This window comes from Rhinopithecus bieti, unplaced genomic scaffold, assembly GCF_001698545.2.
Source record: "Rhinopithecus bieti isolate Rb0 unplaced genomic scaffold, ASM169854v2 scaffold_32422, whole genome shotgun sequence".
Classification (NCBI taxonomy): Eukaryota; Metazoa; Chordata; class Mammalia; order Primates; family Cercopithecidae; genus Rhinopithecus; species Rhinopithecus bieti.
In genome coordinates, this window is record NW_016814631.1 from 818,713 (window position 1) to 834,557 (window position 15,845).

At 40.1% G+C, this 15,845-nt stretch overlaps 1 protein-coding gene and 1 pseudogene across 1 annotated transcript in view; one reads left to right on the forward strand and one right to left on the reverse strand.

Annotated features, from left to right (window-relative positions):
- Window positions 1-15,845, forward strand: part of FAT3 (FAT atypical cadherin 3) — a 725,482-nt gene that overhangs the window by 151,194 nt on the left and 558,443 nt on the right. The gene's annotated exons all lie outside the window — the stretch shown is intronic.
- LOC108515049 (phosphoglycerate mutase 1-like) lies at window positions 4,216-4,977 on the reverse strand (annotated as a pseudogene).

Genomic DNA, 15,845 nt, shown 5'->3' on the forward strand with positions numbered 1-15,845 from the left:
TGTGAACAGATTATTCCAGTAATAAATAAATAAATAAATAAATAAATAAATAATAACTTTATAATTGTGTTCAGAGTTGGGCGAACTCTCTCCCATTCACCTCTCTGATCCATTCTGACTCTTCTTTCTGCTCTGTGCCCAGAGGCTTTTTGGCCAGTGGGCTCTTTTGCTGTCTGACATCTCTTTGTTCTACCAATGGGAACCTAAGAAAGAAGGAGAGCCAGGTCAGGATATTCATCCCTTTGACTCTTTCTACACTGGTTACTGTGGGCTGGATGCATCCCTCCACGGATGGGTGGTAACAGTTCCTTGCTGTTACTAGCCCTAGATTACCAAACTATTTTTGTTTTCTTTTGTTTTACTTCTTTAAACTCTGCCCACTCCTTTGTTAATAATCTATTTATTAAATGTTCCTCATTATCCAGTTTGAGTGTGCCATCTGTTTTCCACCAGGACCTTGACTGATAAAATATTTTTCTTATTTAAATATTTCTAAAACAGATTTTAAGTTTTAAAATATTTTACATACCGACATTTTCTAGCAATTTCTACTACAGTTTCTGTAATACTGCTTTGATGTGTTGGTACATTTCAGTACCAACAGTAGAGAGAGAATACTTATCCAATGCTTTCATTTTGCAAGGTAAGAAAGTGAAGCCAGAGGACTATATCTTCCCATCTAACTTATGCTCTCCACATCTTTTCTACCATGAAAGGACAAGTTTTGTTTTGCTAAAGAACCTGTGTCACCAGACAGAAAAAAGGGGTTTGGCCGGATGGTAGGGTACCAGGATCTTTCAAGCTCTCAAACATTGTGATGCTGTACTTTGATCTTCTACAGGGAAAAGGATTTATTTCAGCTGGTGGCCAAGGAAAGAATAAAGGCAAACAATTGAGTAGCTTTTATTTATTTAGTTCAACTGAAGAACTGTTCACTAGCTGCCAGTGCTGAGTCTAATATTCTTTGTCCAAAGCCTCTAATCATCATAGTCAAGAGTGGGTGAGTGAAAACCAAGAAATGGAAAAGCTGTATTGTTTGAAAAATGAGGAGCTCTTTGTCATTGAAGAAACCATTAGCTTCTGCCGAGATATTTAAAAGAGTGATTAATTCCTATAGTAGCATATCTCTTACATAATGTAATATAATATAAACTTATTTTGTCTCATATTCAGAAGCACTAGAAATCATATTTTGTCTTATAGCTGGTTGTTAATCTTTCCAACTTCTTTTCCCCAAACTTGCCTGGCAACTCCTCTTTGACAAGTTGAGGAGTAAGACAGATATTATTTGGTGACTTTGGTTTAATTCATGACAAATCCACACTAAATGGCGTCCCCTGTCCTCATTCTTTTTTTTTTGAGATGATATTTTTACTCTCGCCCATCTAAATCAAAAGAAGCTTGTTGCATTTTGGCCCAGGCTTGCCCTTAAATTTTCCCCTTGAGACCCAAGCAGGCAAGGGAGAGGAATGAAGTTATGATCAAGTGACAGCAGAAACTTTTCTTGGCTCTAGACTTTCTGGCCATAATTATTTGAGAGAAAAAAAATAATGTTTCCCTGAGGAGTCCTGAACACTCTACAACATTCTGATGAACTTCGTAGTTGTCATGTAAGCCAGGTGGGAGAAAGGATTAGAAGCTTCTGGAAAATCATAAACGGCATGTTTTTATTACTCTTTTCAGCAGGTGCCTTCTTCTTGACCTTTTGTTAACTGTGGGCTGAGGCAATTTAGGTTTTAATAGAGTACTGTCGGTTCAAATCTGTAATTATGTCTGCATTGTGTATCAGGCTTGAACTGCTATTGTCTCTGTATAACTAGTAAATGATAAAAATAATGACAGTCATAAAGAGGTAATCCAAACAGGTTGGCAAACCTACAACCTGGAAACCTGGGTCGTCTTTTCTCTGTATGCAGTCTTCCTTTTATATTTAATAAAAGACGTTTTCAATGGCTTACCAGCCCATCAGGTCAGGGTCCTCATTTCCCCAGTGCCAAGTGATGCTGTGTTATTTCAGAATCCTATTAAGCACAGATTACCAAAACTACCAGATTATTGCCTCATGAATTTGTGGCTCTCCAGAAGGCAGTGGGATAAATTTATTGTCCTTCATGACTTTAGATAGCTTGCATATCATTTCAGTCTTCTAAGAATGGTTTGCTGCTAGTGTTTTGTATGCACATTGAAAGATACTTTTATTTATCATTACAGTTGGAAGAATTATAGAGTTTGATAAATATTTATGTGATGCCACTACATTCACAATGTTTCATTGAAAAGAAAATGAAATGAAAATTAAAATGGGCTGTAGTCTGTATTTGTCACTTGCCAGTTTTTATGAAAGCATGTCTTATCAACAGACAGAATCTACAAAGAGTTGTGTGTAGGATTCAGTTCAATTTATATTAAATTCTGGGCATTGGTATACGAGTTATTGAATATAATAGGACTCTCGAAATTTTCCCATTGGATGTTGTAGGACTTAGCGGCTCCTCTGGGCCACTCTTTGTGATTAAATTCACAGATTTTCATTTGCATAACATAGTTAATATTCTAGTTGGTTTTAAAAAGCAGTATGCTGGTGAGAATAATACTGAGTAAAATAACAGATCGAATATGAAATGTCTTGAACTGAAAGTGAATAAAAGTTGAAAGAATTAAAATAAAAGGCCAAGCACAGCGGCTAATGCCTATAATCCTAGCTGTTTGGGAGGCCAAGGCAGGAGGATCGCTTGAGCCCAGGAGTTCATGACTAGCCTGGGCAACAAAGTAAGATCTTATCTGTACCAAAAATGAAATAAAAAAATAAAAAATTTAGCTGGGCATGGTGGCGTGCACCTGTGGTCCCAGCTACATGGGAGACTGAGGTGGGAGGATCACTTGTGCCTAGGAGGTTAAGGGTGCAGTGAGCCATGTTTGTGCCATTGCACTCCAGCTTGGGTGACAGAGTGAGACCCTATATCGAAAACAAACAAACAAACAAATGAATTAAGATAAAAGTTTGAGGTACACACACATACCCTAAAAGATACGGCAAATGGTAAAAAAACAAGAAACAAAAACAAAACAAAACAAAACCAAACAAAAACCAGAGACTTTGTAGTTACCTTCAAGATGTGTAAAACAGAGTTTAAATCATTTTGTGATTTTTTTCTTCCATTTGCTTCCTTAAAAGCCTGCCTTTCTTCCTTTTCCCCTTCCTTTTCCTTTTCTTGACCTCTACTTCTTCCTTCTCTCATTTCCACATTTATCATGCACCTGCTCTCTGTTGTTATAGAGCTTTGAACTGAAGAGGATGTAAAGATGATATTTTAAATTGTACATCATTCCTTTATTATACTGATCTGGAAAAAGGACTTAGTACAGTTGTGCTCAAATGAACACTGGGCCTATGTAGCAGGGCCAAGCAACTAGAATATGATTCAGAAATCAGTCAGTGAAAGACACACTTAGGACCAAGAGGCATTTCACAGCCATGAAACAAGGTGGGGGAGAGATTTTAAAATAAACAGCAGGAGGCACTCCTACCTCGCATAGGTCAAGGAGCTTATCCCATATTGGTATGAGGAATGGTTTACTTTCTGGTGACCACATGTGGGACTATTTCAACTGCCACAAGAAACCCCAGAAAGGTTATTGTTTTGGGTTATTTATATACACTATACTTTTATAAAAGTAAAGGTAACACATACACTAAAGTCAGGATTGATCTCAACCTGCTAGAGCCAGCTTCTCTGGGGTGAGGGAGGAAAGAGTTGTTTTGTCACATCGCCATACAGGTTGCATTCATCTTCTTCTGAGTGACTAGAGCCCCCAGGCAGTGGCCTGACTCTGAAGAGCACAGGACTGGCTCCAGGAATAGATCGGCTCTTTCTTCTCCTCATTGGCCGTGACTTAGAATGGTTCCTCCCCACAAGTCCTTAGTAAACAAAGCACTGGCAAAAACCCAAGTCACTACCTTTCAAGTCTCTTGGAAAAGGAGAACTTTTCCTCAGTTTGGACTGATAACCCATGCCCTAGAAGTGTTATTCTGACTAGGTTGTAAAGGGAGTGGCTACAGGAGACAAAATGGCTAAAATGTAAATGAGAGTCACTGGTCCCCATCTGCAGTTACAATTACAGATGAGCTCGGTGTGACATGTGCAGGAGGGAGGTGCACAGGGATGTGACAGACAGGGAGGGTGCTCTTGGGGACAGTAGCCTGCCCGCCAGCCCTCACTTCTTGGCCTTGCCCTCGGCAGCCACAGTTTCCATGGCTTTACCCATGGTCTCTTCATCCCCCAAGAACTGCATGCACCTGATGGGCTTCAAGTCCTTGTCCAATTCATAGATAATGGGGATAACCAGTTGACAGGTTCAGCTCCATGATAGCCTCTTCAGAGACCTTCCAGATGCTTGACAGTGGTTGGGAGGCTATTTCCATGGGCTTCAATCAGTACCCATTTCCCCTCCTTGATCTGAGGAGCTATTTCTTCATTCCAAAAGAGCAGAGCTCTGGTGGTAGCATCATTCAGACTCTCACAGGAGGGTAGCTGATCTTCAGTGAGGTATGCATACCTGTGATCCTTACTGATGTTGCTGTAGAAAGGATGGCTGGGCTTCATCAGAGGTGGTGGGACATCACAGGAACACCTCCAGATCTTTACCTGGGCCTCACCATGCTTTGCAGCAGTTTCTGCTTTGTTGACTGCCGTCAGACACCCATAGTGCCCTTACTGAGGTGTCAAGTCCTCATTACTGGCAGCCACATCTGATCAGTGGCATCTAGCACTGTCCGGATGGTCAAGATCACTCTCTTCTGCACTCAGGAGAAGCAGATATCAAATTCAGAGCCAGCATCTCCCAGTGCCTGCCTGCAGTACTTTGCTTCCTCGTGGCCTGCCGGGCTCAGGTTGGCCAGTACCAGCCACTGAAGCAGTTCTCCGGGTTCCACGTGCTCTCTCTGTGGTGGATCAGCACCAGCTTGTAGGCAGCCATGGTGGTTGTCTGGGCATTTGGTGCCAACTGGTACAGATGATTAAATGAAGAACTGGTAGTAGAGGCTGGGCATGGTGGTGCACAGCTGTAATTCCAGCACTTTGGGAGGCCAAAGCAGGAAGATTGCTTGAGCCCAGAGATTCAAGATCAACCTGGGCAATATAGTGAGACCCTCTCTCTAAAATTAAATAAATAAATAAATAAATAAATAAATAAATAAATAAATAAGGTGGACATGGTGGCACACTCACCTATAGTCCCAGCTAGTGGGGCAGGGGAGGGCTAACATGGAAAGTTCACTTAAGCCTGCAAAATTGAGGCAGCAGTGAGCTGTGATCATGCCACTACAGTCCAGCTTGGATGACAGAGTAAGGCCTTGCCTCAAAAAAAAAAAAATAAATAAATTAATTAATTAATTAAAAAAAACTTATAGTAGAGACAGAAAAGCATGTAATCTAATTGTATATCATGTGATACAACATAAATGAGTGTCTTCTACTGATCATTCATCATGTTCCCTGTGGCCTTAGGGTCATCCTTCGGCATTGTGGAATGAGTTTTACAAATTACAATTGGAGACACAACAGTATGAAGGACAACTAGAGCACTGAAGTGAGTTGATAATGCTATATAAGCAAGGGTTAATTGTCGAGGAAATGCCTAATCCCAGAAATGAATCCCAGTTTTGTGGGGCTTGAAGCTCATACTATTTCAAATGCCTGCTTTGAGAAAAAGAATAAGTCATAAGAACAAAGTTGTGTTTGTTGAGAACAAGGAAAACAATCACAGCAACGTAAAAGTTTGAAAGTCAACAAATATGACAGATATCACAAAACTCAGAAGAATAACTGTTTTTTTAAATGCCTGACAAACATCTCTAATGCTTTTTTTCTTACATTTTTGGGTTGAAATTTTGCTTGATTGCCTTTCCCTAGGATAACAATTTTGTAATCATTGCCATAGAAAATAAGAAAGATTATTTAATTTTTTCGCCAGTGTGTTTGATTGAAATTTGTGTTTTTTATTATTGAGAGTTTAGAACCATTTCTCCAAAGTCACAACTTGTTATTTTTAATGATATGTCAATTTTAACATTGTGTCAAATTTGGAAAACCTCTATCAAGTTTCTTTTCATACAAACTGTTACAGATACTCTTACTATTAATAATACTGCTACAAGTCTGTGTTCCATAAAAAACAACAACAACAACAACAACCAAAAACTAGTAATTTCTGTGTCTGTGAGTTTTGTCAACAAAAGAAAACTACAGTGCATTTTAACTTGTATGCCACATCATCCAGGAGAGAACTTTCGTTTTGACTCTGTAGGCAAGAACCACGTCTTCTAGTGACAAGTTTACATGTCTAATCATTTGGTAGTTTTCCACAGAATAGCTTCTGGCTCTGTTCATTTTAGCCTAATTTCTCCTCCACCACTGCCATAATTCTAGTGTCACCCACCTCAGGTTATATTCATATGGTGATACCAGTTTTGGTCTTACTTCCATGCTAAAATGCTAGGTGTCTCAGTGCAATGGATAGTGGGAGTGTTTTTGGAAGCCATTTCTACACTGGAATGGCTAACAACAGTATATATATAGAATTGAAGATGAGTCATATAAATAATCCCACTAAATGAAAATTAAATGTATCCTCGACTTAATTCTCTTTTAGACAGATCTCCATACTGGCTGCAACCACTTCACGTTGTACAATGTAATCAAGGGGAAAGAGAATAGAAATTTTGAATTGATCTGGTTAAAATATATTTTGCTGCCGGGCACGGTGGCTAAAGCCTGTAATCCCAGCACTTTGGGAGGCCGAGATGGGCGGATCACGAGGTCAGGAGATCGAGACCATCCTAGCTAACACGGTGAAACCCCATCTCTACTAAAAAATACAAAAAACTAGCCGGGCGAGGTGGCGGGTGCCTGTAGTCCCAGCTACTTGGGAGGCTGAGGCAGGAGAATGGCGTAAACCCGCCTCCTGAGATCTGGCCACTGCACCCCAGCCTAGGCAACAGAGTGAGGCTCCAAGGAGAATCATTGTTAGGATCCTCCTTGGAGCTTGGAAGTATTGGCTTTAATAGCTTCATGTTAAATCTGCATCTGCCCAGCAATACTGGTAAATGAACATTTTTCTGAAAGAAGTCTTTAATGTCATTGGAGAAAGTGTCTGAGCTGGGCCAGGCCACAAAGTCTAGTCCTGATTTTAAGATTGATGCCAAAGACAACCAGACCAGGTTTTAGGTTGTTGCTTCTCTTGTATATTATTGAACCAACAGACAAATGGTGCTAAGGACGTAGACCAAGTTTGTATGTGAGTGAATCTGACTCTTTGGGGTCTCTATGTTGCTTGAGGAGGTGCCCTGGAAATTCTGTAGCTAAAGCAGCCTTTGAAGAATAAGAAATCTGCAAGGTCTTGAGAGGCCAAGGTGGGCAGATCATGAGGTCAAGAGATCGAGACCATCCTGGCCAACATGGTGAAACCTGTCTCTACCAAAAATACAAAAATTAGCTGGGCATGGTGGCGTGCGCCTGTAGTCCCAGCTGCTCGGGAAGCTGAGGCAGGAGAATTGCTTGAACCTGGGAGGCAGAGGTTGCAGTGAGCCAAGATTGTGCCACTGCACTCTAGCCTAGTGACAGAGCAAAACTCTGTCTCAAAAAAATAAAAAAATAAAATCTGCAAGTTCAGTAGTGTAGAGCTTTGGTCTCACTGCTTTTTTGGAGCAGTTGGCTGTTGAAAGAATTGCATTGTTTCTTGGGCCCACTCTTACTCAAAATATCTTTGGGCGGTCACCAGTAACAATATACCAGCATCCAGGAAGCACACTAAGAGGGCCTTTAAGAGCTGCACTAATAACTGTCCCAGAGTTCTTTCACTCAGACTCATTCTCCATATTCTAAAAGTGTAACTTGAGGGTTTCCCCTAAATTATAAGGAGTTTCAATTAATCATAATTTGCACATTATTGTTGAAATTTACTATAAATAATCTAACTTATACTCTATATATTAGTAGCATATCTTAGAATCCATAATTTCCATCCCTGTGGGCCGTTGGTTTGGTAGGATGCTTCTGATTTCATTGACTAAACTCTAGATAAAGCACCATGATTATTAAAAAGAAATATTATTTTGAGGTCAGCTTTGAAAGGAAATTCTTTACTCAGGCTATGCAAGTATGAGCTCTGAGGTTGTGAATGGGGCTGTGAAGATGGAAAGTGGGTTAGTCTTCTTCACGTGTGTTGGTCCTCTGTCCTCATATATGTGTCACACATCTCTCCCTGATCCTGGGTAGAGTTAGATATTTCTTTCACATACCTTCAGGGTACTTCTAATAGAATATTTGATTAATAAAGGAATAATGATTAAACTGAATGAGCCTTGAAATAAAAACACAGTTATTAAATATTGGATAACCATTTTATACAATACTGCTTTAGATGCTAAAATATCAGGTGTACTCTTTCTTTCATCTGACTGCTATTTTATCCTAGACTGATGTTTATCCTAGGAGGTAAACCATCAGAAATGGAGTGAGTTTGAGTTTTGTTTATGGTCACTAAACTCTTGTGTTTCACAACTGAGATAGTGTAGATGCTCAAGGGTGTACAGGAATACAGCATGACTCAAACATGGATAATAATACTTTAGCTCATTTAGAACGTCAAAATTTGGTAATATATGTTCAAGAACCAATAATGACTATTGGGAGCTTTCTACAGAGTTTGCACTAATATACATTAACTCTGTGGTTTTTATTCAGTCCCTACTTACTTTCACTTTGCACACAATTCTAATAAGATAGATTTCCCGCTATATAATCCTCTGACGTTTTAGAAATTGCAAAGTGGAGATATTTCAGTAGATGGTCATACAGCAGTTGGAAATAACCCCATAAATCAGGCAGCAGGAGAAAGAGATTGCTAAATCTCATTGTGTGTTTTTCTGTGCCAGGTGTTAAATAAGTATTGATTCATTTTCTTTTCACAAGGATTCTATGGTGTATGTACTCTGATTATCCACATCTTATGGATGAGAAACAAAAACTTGATTTTAAATTTCTTGTCGAAGTTCTCACAGCTTGTGGTGGAGCTGGGATTTGCAGGAGGCAAGTCAGAACCAGAGTCTGAAGGCTTAATGTTGGGACTTCAGACATTTTCAGAATAAACAGCCCTAAGTACCTCCTTAAGGACTTTAAGCTGAGGCCAGGTGCACTGGCTCATGCCTGTAATCCTAGCACTTTGGGAAGCCGAAGTGGGTGGATCACTTGAGTCCAGGAGTTCGAGACCGGTCTTGCCAACATGGTGAAGCCCCATCCCTACTAGAACATACAAAAATTAGCCAAGTGTGGTGACGCATGCCTGTAATCCCAACAACTCAGGAGGCTGTTTGCTTGAACCCTGGAGGTGGAGGTTGCAGTGAGCCAAGATGGTGCCACTGTGCTCCAGCTTGGACAACAGAGCAGGACTCTGTACCCCCCACCCCCACAAAAGGAAGGCTTTAAGCCCAAAGAGTGCTCATCGCTTCATTCCCATGCAGCATAATAGCTCGGTGATGATTGTAATGAAGTTGGGATCATTGTCAAGGTCCAAGTTCCCTAGAAACAGAATATGAAGGACAAGTTACAGTACATACTAAGACTAATTACAGGGAGCAAGAGTGAGGAAAAAGAAGTCATATGGGATGAAATGGAGACCACATATAAATTGGTTTGTTTTTATGTTGGTCACAGCTTCACAACAATACTCAGCCTGCTTTCAGTTGCTCCGCCTGTCTCCAGAAAGGGCACTGAGAACCACTCTATTTTGGACCATTTAGCCTGGGGTTGGAAGGAAGGGGAAGCAGTTTCCCTGCTGCCTCCTGCCCATTTCTGGCATTTTATTGGTCAAATCTGCCACATAGGCCCTTAAGTCACAAAACTTCTGGGAAATACTAGTGGGAAGCCAGTACTTCTGAGGGTACCGTCTGGTCAGTGTTCACAGTACTATCTCTCTTTTATCAATGAGTACTGGATTGGGGGGCTTCCTTATTCTGTGGCAGGAGCAAGAGAGTTCTTATCAGGGAGTAGGGTGAACATCGATGTTTAGGTGTCTGTGGTACAGGTTGGCCTGAGCACATCTTGGTGGTGCACAAACTGGACCTGGAAAGAGAATTACAATGCACTTTGGAAAAATTTTGTAAATCAAACATGGATAACTAAGCAAAACAAAACAAAGCCCATAAAATTATGATAACCATCTGACAGGCTGCTCAACTGCTTGGAAAACTCAAATGCGCAAAATGGCACATTTCCCAAGGGTTCTGGTTTGTCAAGATTTTGTGATTTCTGTGTCTCTGGAACCTGGACTGCTTAGAACTACAAAGAGGAAAAGTAGCAGCATTTTACATTCTTTGATTGACATGGGCAAACTTTTTTTTTTTTTTTCTGAGACAGAGTTTCGCTCTGTCATCCTGGCGGGAGTGCAGTGGCCTGATCTCGGCTCACTGCAAGCTCTGCCTCCCGGGTTCATGCCATTCTCCTGCCTCGGCCTCCCGAGTAGCTGGGACTACAGGTGCTCGCCACCACACCTTGCTAATTTTTTGTATTTTTAGTAGAGACGGGGTTTCACCATGTTAACCAGGATGGTCTGGATCTCCTGACCTTGTGATCCACCCGCCTCAGCCTCCTAAAGTGCTGGGATTACAGGCATGAGCCAACGTGCCCAGCCAGCAAATGATTTTTTAAAAAGCCCCCATCCTTTCTAGCAGGTATCCAAAGTCAGAGCACTATTTTATGGAATATATGTGTGTGAATTCATGAGCTGGAAATTGGGAAGGAAGTAGGGCTACAGTAAAGGAGTTTGAGAATTTTATCTGCTGGACTTATTTTTCCATCTTCCTTCCTAGTCACAATATAGTAATCGTCTTTATTGTCCTCTACCTTCTCCTCCTCCTTAGCACCATCACCATCATCTAGTCCTTACCCAGAGCTTGTTATGTGCTAGATACTCTGCAAGGTGTTTCATGTACTTGAGCTCATTCATGCCTCACATTAAACTTATAAGGTAGGTACTCTTATTGCTCTAAATTTGTGGGCATGGGAACTGAAATTTAGAGAAGTGAAATAATTTGCCCAGGTCCACAGAACTACTAACAGAGCCAAGGCTATAACTGAGCCTCGTCTAAATCCATGGTTCTATCTCTTGTCCCGACCACATACTGCGCTTGGAGTAGGTATGTTTGGATCTTTTTGTGCACATTTTTGTGTCTACCTTGTGCATTCTGTTTTCTCATGTGCCTTTGTTGATAGGAGCTTAAAGGGAATATCTGTAATATTCAGTACAATATGTATTATATATTATGCAATATGTAGTATATGATGTTATAATGAACACGTGATGAACTCCTACAATATTCTAGGCACTGAGTTAAAAGAGTGATCCAAGTAGGCAAAAATCTTTATTCTTGTAACATTCTGTATTAGGCAGGGTTTCCAGAGAGACAGAACCAGTAAAGATAATGTACACACACACACACACACACAGAGAGAGAGAGAGAGAGAGAGAGAGACATAGATAGACATGGATATGGATATATGAGAGGGGATTTATTAGGGGGATTGGCTCATGTGATTATGGCAGTTAAGTTCTATGAGAGTCCATCTATAAGCTGGAGAACGAGGGATGCCAGTAGCATCAATTCAAGTAGGGTCAATTCAAGTTCAAAAGCCTCAGAACCAGGGGAGACTATGATATAACTCTCAACCTGCAGCCAAAGGCCTCTCAGAGAGAGAATGAGAATTTGCTTTCCCTCTGCCTTTTTGTTCTATCTGGATTCCCAGCTAGGTGGATGGTGCCCACCCACACTGGATGAGGATGAATCTTCCTTACTTAGCCCACTGACTCAAATGTCAGTCTCTTGCAAAACACCGTCACTAACATACCCAGAAATGATGCTTTTTCACCTATCTGGGTATCTCTTAATCCAGTCAAGTTAACACCTAAAATTAAGCATTGCATATTCTAGTGGGGATATTGCACTTAAAACCATCTATCATATCATACATTATACATGTTTTTCTTGATTATTATCGAGTGCTAAGCAGAAAAATAATGCAATTGAAGGATCAAGAAATTGTACAGGTGGTGGTGGGTTCCAAGGAAGGCCTCACTAGGGAGAGACGACCTCTGGATAAAGTCCTGAAGGAATTTTAGATTTGTTACCTCGTATTTTAACTTGCAGGAAGGCAAGAAAGATGGAGAATAAGTTTGACTGATTGCCACAAACTCTGATAACTACTCTTTGTGACTTAAAAACCCATTATGAACTGTAGAAAGAATGTAATTTGAAATACACAATTATAAATGCAGATTTGTTAAGCATAGAAGTAACCTTTTTAAAACTATTTAACAGTGAATCAAAAGTTGTGATGTAAATGGACCCCATCTCAAACTTCCCTTCACTTCATCATGTCTGTACCGTAAGAGGAAAAACACTATCTCTACCCTTTACTCTTGTTAATTGTGTGCATATATCCCATCTTCCTTCTGAAGTTCCATTTTCCTTAATACTGTCTTATAGCAGTTGTTATTTTTATTATTGTCCAATGTTTAAACATGACTTAAAGTTGAACTGAAGAGCTGCTGTGTCAGGCATGTTGTCTGAATTGCTGGACATGGAGCTAGCTCTCTGGTTTAGAGGAATTCCGTTTTAGTTGGGAGCATAAAACATTCATGCAGAGAAAGTGGAAGTATGCTGACTTGTTTAATAAAACATATGCACGTGCGCACGTGCACACACACACACACACCCCATACCTAAATTAGTAATTGTCAAATAATTAGAATGATTTAATATATATCCTGTTAAACTTATTATATAATTGGATTTTTCTGAGACAGGGTCACTCTGTCTCTGTCTCCCAAGATGCAGGCTGGAGTGCAGTTTTGGGGTCATAGCTTACTGCTGCCTCAAACTCCTGGGCTCAAGTGATCTCCCACCTCATTCTTCCAAGGAGCTAGCACTACAGATGCATGCCACCACTCTCAACTAATTTATTTTTATTTTTATCTTTGTAGAGATATGGTCTTGCCATGTTGCCCAGGCTGGTTGTGAACTCCTAGGCTCAAGCGATCCTCCTGCCTTGGCCTCCCAAGTAGCCAAGATTACAGGTGTCAGCCACCGCACCCCGTCTAGAGTTGGATTTTGTAAAAATTGTTTAAGGATCCTTTGGAGCCTTGAGTTGAGGCTCCATGAGCCTTGAGTTGAACCATGCCCATGGTTGATGTTTGAGGAAGATGAGACTTAGGGAGATGAAGTTATTTTCCCTTAGCCCCAGGGATAGTCAGTGGCACAACTGAGCCTTGAACCTAGGACTTGTAAGCATGGGTACTATTTTGTTCAATGTTCTCTTAATAGTTTAGCAGGTCCTTTTGAGGTCTTAGGTTTTCATTGTTAGCTGTATTTATTACTGAGACATGGAGTTACTGACATGGTTGTAAGTAAGCATCACCTTTTATTAGATGCCGATGCCAGAGTTGACTTTGTGTGCACTTTATACTTATATTGTGATATGTTTGGTGACCATCCTTTATGGTATTTTACAACTCGGTAGTTCATATTTTGTTGTTTACTGACCTAAAAAAATCATTTGAAGCAAAGATGAAAGCACATTTTCTTTTATCACACATCTTCTGCTTTTACTCACAGAACTCTTTAAATTAAGTCATTAACATATGCAAACACTTCTTTTCCCAAAGTGTTTTTCTACTCTGCAATTATTATGTTGTTTTTGGTAAGATAAATAAGCCCTACATTAAAACACCAGACATTAAAATGAGAAACAGTAGCATTTTATAAAATATTAGAGAGCTATGAAAAACACAAATAAATAGAAAGCATCCCCATTTGGCTTAAGGCAGTGCATGTTAAACAGTGTTTCCTGCTGTACTCTGTCTTCCCGTGGGCTGAGTACTGGGATGTGGCAAAGTATCCCCTGGAATTGACTGGCAGTCCACTTAGCTGGGGGTGGATGGGGAAAGACAGGCTTCTGCATTATTTTGTCCAGATCAAACCAAAGCAGTTTCTCCAGCTGTGAGGTCAAGTTTCCAGCCTTTTAGTAAAATTAAATTGTTTGCTTTGTCTGCTATCAGTTTTGGTTTCAGACAGAGGGAAATACAGTGGGAAAGCAGCCTGTGTGGGGATCGCAAGCAAATGTGCTGTGGGCTCTCAGACGAATAGTGAATCATTCTGGGGACCTCAAATGCTCACTTAACATGCAGAGCTTGGTAACAGCTTAAGATAGATGCTCTGTCACTTTCAAGAACATGTCTACTGGTTGTTGCAGGGAAATATTTCCTAGTCGGTTCATGGGATTCTTAATAAAGATGTTGGAACCAGCAGTCCTGCTGTGTTTTGCCTTCTAACCAGAAGCTGAATAAAGCTCAGAAGGGTTACTGCCCCTCTCAAATGGATCCCAGAATCTCTCACTTTGGATAGTGGTTGTGGTTTTGGTGTTTGTTGTTATTATCTTCTGTCTTCTTAGTGTTTCTGAGTTGCTCAGATTTGGCGAATTTTGAATAGACATATATATGAACCCCAAATAATTGTACTGAGAAATGCGGAAAACATTGAGCAAGAGGCTACTGAATTTCCATAAGTAAGCAAATATATTCTAAGAGCTCACAGGTGAAAATTGCTTTTTATTTAATGAGTCATTTTTATTGGAAGGTAATGATTATGTCCAGGCCATAAATACAGTGTAAATTCTCTTCAATAGACATTAAAAAGATGACTTTCAATTGGAAGCAGCTTTTTAAAGGGCTTAAAGGATACTGAGGTATAAATTTTCAGACCTGTGCAGTCTGTACATGTAAGACTAGGAAGAAATGAGTGAAACCCAACACAGGCTCATGCATGGGAACACATGCTTATGACCATAAGCTGTAGTTTCAGAAAACATCTTCAAGAAGGACATATAATGGACGTATAATGGCTAAGAGTTTTAAATGTATTGTTGCATGTGTTATTTTATAGTTATAATAAAAATACTCAATGGGTTATCAGCCCTATCACCATTTTTCAAATAAGGATACTGAGGTGCAGGATAATTTCTTAAAAATAGAACTGTGCTTCACAAATACCCAGGAAGTAAACACTTGTCCAGTCACTAAGTCATATTCTGACTCTGTGTTGTATATTTTGTCTGTATTGTGGTTCTGTTCAGCTGCCCAGATAAAAAGTGATAAAACTTTTCTAGCTGATATTCCTACTGTAAGATATCTCACTGTTTCCAACTAGCTCTGCAGGGTCATTTAGTTTTATTAGAATTATTGAGCATGCCCAGGATGTGGTCATATAGGGTCAGCTTAAATGTACATCAATTGGCAATACTTTCTCTTGGTTCAGGGTCAGTTGTATATTCCTCTTATTCCTTATTTCTGCTTGATTGTAGGCTCCTTGAAGGCAGGATTTATTTCTAATGTACTATTGGGTCCTGTGTCTGGCTTAGTCAGAACCTGGCATATGATCACTGCTCAGTAGGTATTTTTGTAAGGAAAGGAAAAGAAGGGCTGGCTATGTAGATATGACACCAGCCCAGTGTCTATCTCTGATTCCTTTCCAAAGGAGAATGAATTAGATGAGGAAGACATGTTTTCTGGACATCAGCTTTACCTCTGAGCACATGGGGGATCTGTTCCACTATCTTTGTTCTTTTGTGGTTCAAAGCTTCAATGTGTATTTTGATGAACAAAATGGAGACACTGTGGCTCTATGAAGAACTTAACTACAAATGCTGCAGATTGTGTCTTTTTTTCAGCCATTTAAGGTGGTGGCAAAATTATAGTAGCTTACATTTTAAAATAGTTGACTTTTTTTTATATTA